This window comes from Sminthopsis crassicaudata, chromosome 6 (genome assembly GCF_048593235.1).
Source record: "Sminthopsis crassicaudata isolate SCR6 chromosome 6, ASM4859323v1, whole genome shotgun sequence".
Taxonomy (NCBI): domain Eukaryota; kingdom Metazoa; phylum Chordata; class Mammalia; order Dasyuromorphia; family Dasyuridae; genus Sminthopsis; species Sminthopsis crassicaudata.
Genome location: NC_133622.1, coordinates 58,501,181 through 58,510,208, shown reverse-complemented (window position 1 = coordinate 58,510,208; position 9,028 = coordinate 58,501,181). Strand labels below are relative to the sequence as shown.

The following is a 9,028-nucleotide window of genomic DNA, read 5'->3' as shown; positions in this document are numbered from 1 at the left end:
CTGCAGGGACTGGGCCCTGAGTGAGAAGGAACTAGCCGCCCAGGAGGGCAGAGGCAGTGGGATAGGGAGGCTATTGGCAGTGGCCATTTGCAGTAGCTAGGAGCTCTTATTTTAGTGTTCCAAGTCAGACGAAAGATCTGAAGGGAAGCTTGAGGCGCCATCCCCCTACCCATGATTAGAGGAGTTTACACTAATACCTCTTATTAAAAAAAAAAAAAAAAAAATCAAAAAAGAAATAACTTAACTATAAAAACTTACTGTAGAAACAGGGAAGGCTGGGTTTATCTCTAGAAGAGGACACAGAAGTTTAAAAAAAAAAAAAAAAAAAAAAAGCTTCTATCCCTAAGAGGAATGTAAAATGGTTCCCTGTTCAGAGAGAATTTAACAATCAAAAGAGATATATAGAGGATTTTTTTTTTAATCCAAGAAAAGGAAGATTATGATAAAAAAAAAAAAAAGTTAACCAACAAGAAAAATAGATTCAGAATCTCAAGGATGAAAATAATAAATCTTTGAAAATTAGAACTGTATAAGAGGAAGCCAGTGAAGTTGTAAGAGATCAATAAATAACAAAACAGATTATAAAGAATGAGAAAATAGAATAGAATGTGAAGCATAAGAAAAAATACAGATCTGGAGAATAGATAAAGAAGAGAAAATAAAGGAATAACTGGACTGCCTGAAAATCATGACCAAGAAAGGACCCTGACACAAAAATTCAGGAAATAATCCAAGAAATTTATTCTGGAGTGATAGAACATAAGGGGAAAGATGATCATCACCTCAAAGAGATCCTTTGTGGAAAATACACAGGAAAATTGTTGCCAAATTTCAAATCCCTCAGATCAAGAAGAAAATTTTGCAAGTAACAAGAAAACAAAATAATTCAAATAAGCAGTAAGTACAGTAAAGGAGAAAAATTAAAGTAAAAAAGTCAGAAGCGATAGGAAAGATATATGTATGTGTATGTATATATCTATATATGTTTACATAATTATATTCTTTTTGAATATAGTCTGCTTGGGAGTGGGAGGGGACAGAAGGGTATAAAAAAAAAAGAATAAAGTAAAAAAGGTGCCCTGCAGAGAAAAGAAAAACTTAAAAAAAAAATCTTCCCTGATATTCCCTGATATTCTGCTGGACATATGACAATGTTCCTTTTTGTTTTATATTTATTTTCTTATTTTGTTTTTTTTTAATAAATTTTAAAATCTAAAATGAATCATCATTGAAAAAAAAAACATTTAAAACCCTTCATCATATAAACAAATAAACAAAAACAGTTTTGGATTTATATTTGGATTTATATGCTACCATTTTAACTGAGATAATTCAGAAGTACCATGTATCAAGGAGTAGTGGATAGACTGATATGCTGGGAAACAGAAGATATTTATAATGTGCGTGCTTACCCATAGACAGTCACACACACATCCCTGCATTATTATTTGCTTGAAGTTTTCACTCATGTACTTCTTTATTATTTTCTTATCAACTTAATTTGCATTTTGTGTTGTGTATTTTTTAAGTCTAAACAATACAAATCTTATTCAATAAGACAAATCTTATTTTAGGTATGTAAGTTTCATTAAGTTCTAGTTATTAGAACTATAGTGCTAGCTGTATATGCTAATATTTTTAAGGTCTTAGGCTGGCTAATATATCTTTTTATAGCTTTTGCTTTTGGTATCAAACAATTTCTGAGTTTATTCTTTTAATATCCTTTAATATTCTTGAACACATTGATCTTGAATAGATTGATCTTCTGCTGGAAAGTGCTTACTAATCTTTTTTTTTTTTTTTAATTTTTAAGAATTCTGTGATAAATTCCTTTATGAAATAATGAGTTGAGTATTTGTTTTCTCAAGGCCAACTACATTATTCTGAGATCCCTAGCCCTCTTAAACTGCACCAGTGATTATCCCTTGAAGTAAAAATAGTAGAATACTTTAGAATTGTTCCCCACAGCTATATTTTTCTGCAATTACCCTTGTTTATCATTCCTTGGATTTCATTTAGTAAAGTAACTGACAGTAAAGAAGATCTAAGCCCTTAATCTTGGGGATTCTCTGCCATCCATTAGTCAAATGCCTAATTTAATGAATGAGTCTTCTATTTTGCCCTAAAACCAAAAAAAGACAAAACAAAACAAACAAAAATCTCATTACCCCTCCCATCCCTTAATTAATCAATGAAGCAATTAAGCAAATTTTAGTTCTTTAGACAATATAAGAACTGTGATCCAATACAGGAAATATTAAAATTTGTCCAGACAAAAATTTATGATTTTACTAATTGTTTTATAAAGGAAAATTGCATTTCTGATTATGAATCATAATTCTATAACTATAAGAACACTAGCAAAACCCACTTAGAATTATGGAACACTTCTTGTTGTTATGTTTTTGTTTTAGAAGGAGAAGGAAAGGGAGAGGGAAGAGAAGGAGAAGGAGGAGGAGGGAGGGAGAAGAAGAGGAGGAGGAAGAGAAGAAAAAGGAGCAGAAGAATAGGGAGGAGGAAGAGGAGGAGGAGGAGGAGGAGAAGAAGGAGAAGAAGGAGAAGGAGAAGGAGAAGAAGGAGAAGGAGAAGGAGAAGGAAGAGGAGGAGGAGGAAAAGAAGAAATAAATTCTTAAGAAGTGCAGATTAAATTTTGCTAGGAAATGGCAGAAAATATATATTGCATCATAGTATTAAAACAAAACAAAACAAAATTTTAGCATCACGAAATATATATCAAGGTACTAAAAGTTATTAGCCAAAAAATACACAACTCCCTCTTCTTCATAAACAAACCAAAGAACGAATCTCACAATAGAATGACAAACATCCAAATATCCCTGAGATTCAATAAGTTGATCATTCCAGAGCTTGGGTATTATAGATAAAGTTTGTTTTAAGGTGCTGTTGAGACATAACATTGTTCAACAAAAACTTTTAAAAAAATTGTTTTAATGAAAATCACTGTGCCTCAAGCTTTAATCTATGTGAAAAGAAAGTAGTCATAGATACAAATCTTGGGATTAAACATCATCTAAAGTTTTGTCAATGACTATGAAATCCTTTGCAAGAATCTGGAGACCATAAATGAATTGTTTGGTTTTGTTTTCTTGTGTTCACTGAAGATAAAGGATACAGTATTAAAAAAAAACAAAAACAAAAAACTAATTCAGTAAATGAAAAGATGGAAAATGGGGTGTTTAATATTTTAGAAGGGAATTTGGATTCTCAAACAGCTTAGAATTTAAGTTACATAGACTTGTTGGCAGATAGTTTATATATAATACAGATCGGTATTACAGCCAAAGTATTCTAGAAATCAAATTAAATTGACTTTAAAGTAAATTTTTAAATGCATCAAAAACTATGATTTAGGTAGAAGATTGCAGAGAGAGATAATATAGATATGTAACTATATACATCACATCTGAAAGTATATATCTAAATAAATATGTTTTTCCATAGCCATGTCTCAATATCATCTATAAATAAATTTTTGTCTGCTTTCCACCTCAGGTATCCATCTGATCTACCTAACTCTCACTTGTGATTCCAACAAGATATAACATTGACAGTGGCCACTTCCCAGAAAAATATGGACTTAACTGGAGTGAGGATACCCAAAAGATCTCAAACCCAACAGTGAGTTACAGGGATGCCCAGAAATGGGCACTATGCAGTGCTTAGAACCTGGTAAGATAACAAAAATATAAAAGTCATCCACTGCATCACAAAACATCACCAGTCTTGATTCTGTCCTGCTACAGGACACTGATAACTCTGGAAGAGACAGTGAGCACAAAGATTTTGTGCAACTCTGCCTAATTTAAATTCTATTTATGCATGAATCAAAACACAACATATACCATTTTATCATTTCTACCTATCTCAAGGTCCTGTGGTGACACACAAATGACAAAGCAGCAGCTATAAATACATTGGGAGTTATAGTCACAACACTGCATACAAGCAGCCTAGACCAAAAGGATCATCTTCTCACTGGAAGTATCAAGGGGACTAGACAGCACTCTGGGTATCTGCATAGCCTTTTATGAATCACACTGTTCACCTCTTGGTGTGAAGAAGAGGCTAGAAAAGAAGCCCTAAAATTGTTTGCTTCACCCAATTCATGCATGATCACCCTGGAAAGTGGGGAACTGTGGTTTAAATACACACACAGACACACACACACACACACACACGGACAGACACACACCCCATCTAGAAACTCCTATAAAGTACAAACATTACAGTCACAATCAGTACATGGAACAAACACTTAGAGACTGCACAAAATCTAGTAAACCTGAAAGAAAAGAAGTTCTAGTTTTGAGAGAGCTCAACAGGAGTCACCTCCAAATAGCATGTCTAAGGGAAGAAAAGTTGACAAAAGAAGTTCAGTTAATGTAATTCAGAGAAATATATACATTTTTCTGGAGTAATCAAAATGAAGGGGAGCACCGTGAAGCTGGTGTATGTTTTGCAATGAAATATAATATAATCAACAAACTTTGTGTGCCAACCAAAAGGAGGGAAACTGCAGGCTTATGACAATGCAATTGCCATTTGTAGGAAATATACCATAGGGTCCTCAATGAATGTGCTTCCACAATGATGAACCCTGATGAAATCAAAGGGAAAAAAAATATGAAAACCTGGAGACCATTATCATCAATGTGCCAAAAGAGAACAAGTTTATAATTTTGGATGTCTCTAATGCTAAAAGTAGCTCACACATACCAAATATGGCAGAGAGTCCTTGGGATGAATGAAGTTGGAAAAAGCACCAGCAGTGTGTTAACTAATTACTGAAGACTTTATCTCATGACTTTCCTTCTAATCACCAATACTGTGTTCTGCTTATGTAAACACAACAAAATTGCATGGATGCATCCACATAGCAAACCAGCATTTAAAAAGTTATATGATTGTAAGGAGAGAAGAGAAAAAGGATGATGGACATAATATGTGGCACACAATTCTGGACTGATAATAGACTTATCCTCTCCAAGCTGAATATTTGCATTCAACAAAAGTTAGAGATTCAAGGCAAAAGACTACAAGAAGAAATAATGTCAACAGATTAAAGTCTTTCTCTTACATGGAATAGTTTGTTGCCACTTTGGAGGGTAAACTGAGCCAAAACATTGTAAGCAACAGCAGAACAGAAAAGCAGTGGGTAACTTTCAAGGATTTAGTGCTGAATTTGCTCACAGGGCTTAGAACACTCCCAAATAGCAAGAGAGATTTGATGAAAATCATGGCAAAATTAAGAAACTGCTAAATAAAAAATGAGAACTTCACAGAGTTAGAATAGCTCATCCATCTCTAAGAAGGTAGCATTCAATTTCATCAAAAGTAAAAGCAAAATTAGAGACCTGCCTTGGCTCAGTAAGAAGGTAAATGAAATCTAGTTTTATGATGATATTTACTATCCAAAGTACTTTTTGATGCACTGAAGGCTATTTTTGGGTCACAAACCTATGGTCTCATTTTTTATATCATCACATTGATTAGTAATAAGGACATGATTCTAAGGATGGGCTGAACACTTCCATAGTGTTTTCAACAAACTGTCAATGATCAATGCTAATTTTTACTTCAAGTTGAACTTAATCCCTCCCTTACTGAAGTCGCAACTGAAGAAGAGGTTTTAAATGTCACCAGACTCCTTTTTATACAATAAAGCACTTGGTGTTGATTTTATTCCAACCGAGATTTACAAGGTGTAGAGTCCATTGGTCATACAACAGCTAATTGAAATTTTCTGGGTTGTATGACAAAAGGAGGTTACCCTCTAGGAGTTCAAGTACACTTTTATTAATTATCTCTGTAAAAGCAAAAGGAAGACAATATCTTATGTCAATCATAGGGCACCTCTGTTTTACTTATTGCTGGCAAGCTTCTTGCCAGAGTCTTCCTAATTAGTCTGATTCTTCATCTAAAAGATGGTAATCTATCTGAGAACCAATGTATCTTTAGAAGTGGCTGAGGAATAATCAATATGGTGTTTCTTTCCCAACAACCACAGGATAAATACTAGGAGCAGAAGAGAGATATGTATACAATGCTTATAGATCTGACTGAATGTTTTGATACTGTCAGTTGGAAAATTATGTCAAAAATGGCTAGTGATAAAAGCTCAACAATATTATATGTAAATTCCATGATGGCATATTTGCATATCTTCTGGATAATGAAAAATGCTCTTGTGCTTTCTCAGTCACCAATGGAGTAAAAGAAAACTATGTCTTTGTCCCCATGCTTTTTAGCATGATGTTTTTAGCCATGTAGTTTAACATCTTCAATGATGGTTATTGAATGGCCATCTATCCATCTATAGATCTCTGTATCTATAGATCATCTATCAACAAGATCACCTACTGCACTAATGGCAAATTCTTTAAGTTGAAAAGGCTACAAGTCAAAACTAAAGTGATGCAAATGTTATGTGATTTCATGTTTGCAGATGACTGTAGATTCAAGACAGCCTCCAAACCTGAGATGCAACAAAACATGGATCAATTTTCTGCTACTCATGCTAATTTTGGCTTAATAATTAATAACAAGAAATACAGGTTCTCCATCAACCAGCATGACACCATCCATATGTGGAACCATTAGTTGCAGCAAATGAAAAAAAAATGGAATGCTATGAATAAGTTCACTTACCTTATTAGTATAATTTCATGGGATGTCTACATTGATAGTGACATTGGCACATGCATTTTCAGAGCTAGCTCAGTGTCTGGGAAATTAGAAAGAAAAAATATAGGAGAGGAAAGGAATTAGATTGATTCCCAAATGGAAAATCTGCAGTAATTGTACTGATCTCATTATTCCATACCTGTGAAATCAGGACAGTAAACCAACTCCGTGTCAGGAAACTAATCACTTCCATATCTAGGTCCTTTCTTAAACCAGACTTTTGGGCATTCACACTACTGCAGACAGCACAAGTTTGTTGGACTGAATACATTGTTTGAATGCCAGATATATGGTCATCAAAAAGACTGTTTATGGGGAACACACACAGTGCTAATGTTCACACGATGGTCAGAAAATGTAATACAAGGGCATTCTCAACTTTAGTATTGTGGTGGAACCAAGATGGTGGAGAGCAGACAGCTTCTTATTTACAAGATATATGCATGGGTAATTTTTCAGCACTGACTCTTGCAAAACCTTCTGTTCCAATTTTTCCCTTCCTTCTTCCCACATCCTCCCCAAGATGGCAGGTAGACCAATACATGTATGTTAAAGTATATGTTAAATACAGTACATGTATACATATACATACAGTTATTTTGCTGCACAAGAAGATTTGGACTTTGAAAAAATATAAAAATTAATCTGAAAAGGAAATAAAAAAATGCAAGCATATATAATTCTATACAAAACAGATTTGAGAAAATGGAAAAAAGAAAACAACTCCTTGAAAAACAGAATTTGTGAAATAGAAAAAAATCCATAGAACAAAACAACTCATTTAAAAATTCACTTTGCCAAATACAAAAAGAACTAAAAAAGATAACTGAAGAAAATAATTCACTAAAATCAGAACTGAACAAATGAAATGGATGACTTAATGAGACATCAAGAATTGGTCAACAAAATAAAAAAAAAATAGAAGAAAAACAACTGGCCTAGAAAATAGATGTAAGAGAGACAATTTAAGGATTATTTGACTTTCTAAAAACTATGATGAAAGAAAGAACCTAGTCAATATCTTTAAGGAAATAAAGAAAATTCTCCCGAGATTCTAGAACCAGAAGGTAAAATTGCCATTGAAGGAATTCACCTATCACCTCCTGAAAGAGACCCCAAAATGAAAACTCCAAGAATATCATGGCTAAATTTCAGAACTATGGAGCCAAGGAAAAATACTGCAAACAGCCAGAAAGAAACAATTCAAACACAAAGGAGTCACAATCAGGATTCCCTAGGAACTAGCAGCTTCCATTTTAAAGGAACAAAGGGCTTGGAATCTGATATTCCAAAGTGCAAAGGAACTTATAATTCAGGTAAGAATAAACTACTGAGCTAAATTGAGCATTTTATTTTGGGAAGAAGATGGATATTGAATGATACAGTGAATTTCATTTATTTGTAATGAAAAGATCAGAGCTGAACAAAAAATTTGGCCTCCAAATATAGAACTCAAGAGAAGCATAAAAAGGCAAAAAGGAAAGAACTCTACTCTTGAGAACTATATCTTTGTTATGGGTATATATAAAAAGTTCAGGTATAATTTGATTTTACTGTGATAATATAAAAAAAAGAAGGTGGAAAATGGATTTTCCTGGGAAAAAAGAAAAAAAAAAAAAACAGAAGGAAAATGAGAGAAATTATATCTCTTCAAAAATGCAAGAAAACACATTATAAATAAACAAAAGAAGGGAAATGAATGAACATTTTGTGACTTAGACTCATCAGATTTGGTTCAAAGAGAGAATATTAGGCTTATTTTGGTTTCATGGAGAAACTTTTCCTCTTATTGTAAAGTGAGAGGGGAAAGGGAAAAGGAAAGTGGAAGGCTAATCAAAGAGAAAACAGAAATAGTAGGGGAAAGATATAAGAAAAAGGGAGGGGCTATAAAGGGGAAGGACTGCTTGAGGGAAGTGGTAGTCAGAATAAAAAAAAAATGGGGGAAGAGAGAAAGAGAGAAAGGAAAGAAAAAAGCATAATTTGGGGTAAATAATTGCCCAGAAATACAGATTTATTGGTTTTAACTGTGAATGTGAAAGGGATGAACCCTCCCATAAAATGGAAGCAGATAGCAAAATGGATTAATAGCCAGTAACATACAATATATTCGGAAGTTCAGAATTCTGAACTTGTGTAATGTTGTAATTGTGGAATTCTGAGTTCATATTTGTCTGATCAGCCATACTTAATACATTGTAACTGTCTTTAACTTAGTGACATCCTATTGGTCCTCTTCAAGAATTAAAGAAAAGAACTAATAAATAATTAGTGCAAATTGAGTGATACACACACACACACACACACACACACACACACAAAATAT

The 9,028-nt window shown here is 33.4% G+C and overlaps 1 long non-coding RNA gene across 1 annotated transcript in view; it reads right to left on the bottom strand.

The window, feature by feature from the left end:
• Nucleotides 1-6,669: 6,669 nt before the first annotated feature.
• Nucleotides 6,670-9,028, bottom strand: part of LOC141545876 (uncharacterized) — a 52,128-nt gene continuing 49,769 nt past the window's right edge. Inside the window, exon 3 of the long non-coding RNA XR_012483164.1 lies at nucleotides 6,670-6,745. This is a non-coding gene — a long non-coding RNA (uncharacterized LOC141545876). The remainder of the gene's footprint in view (nucleotides 6,746-9,028) is intronic.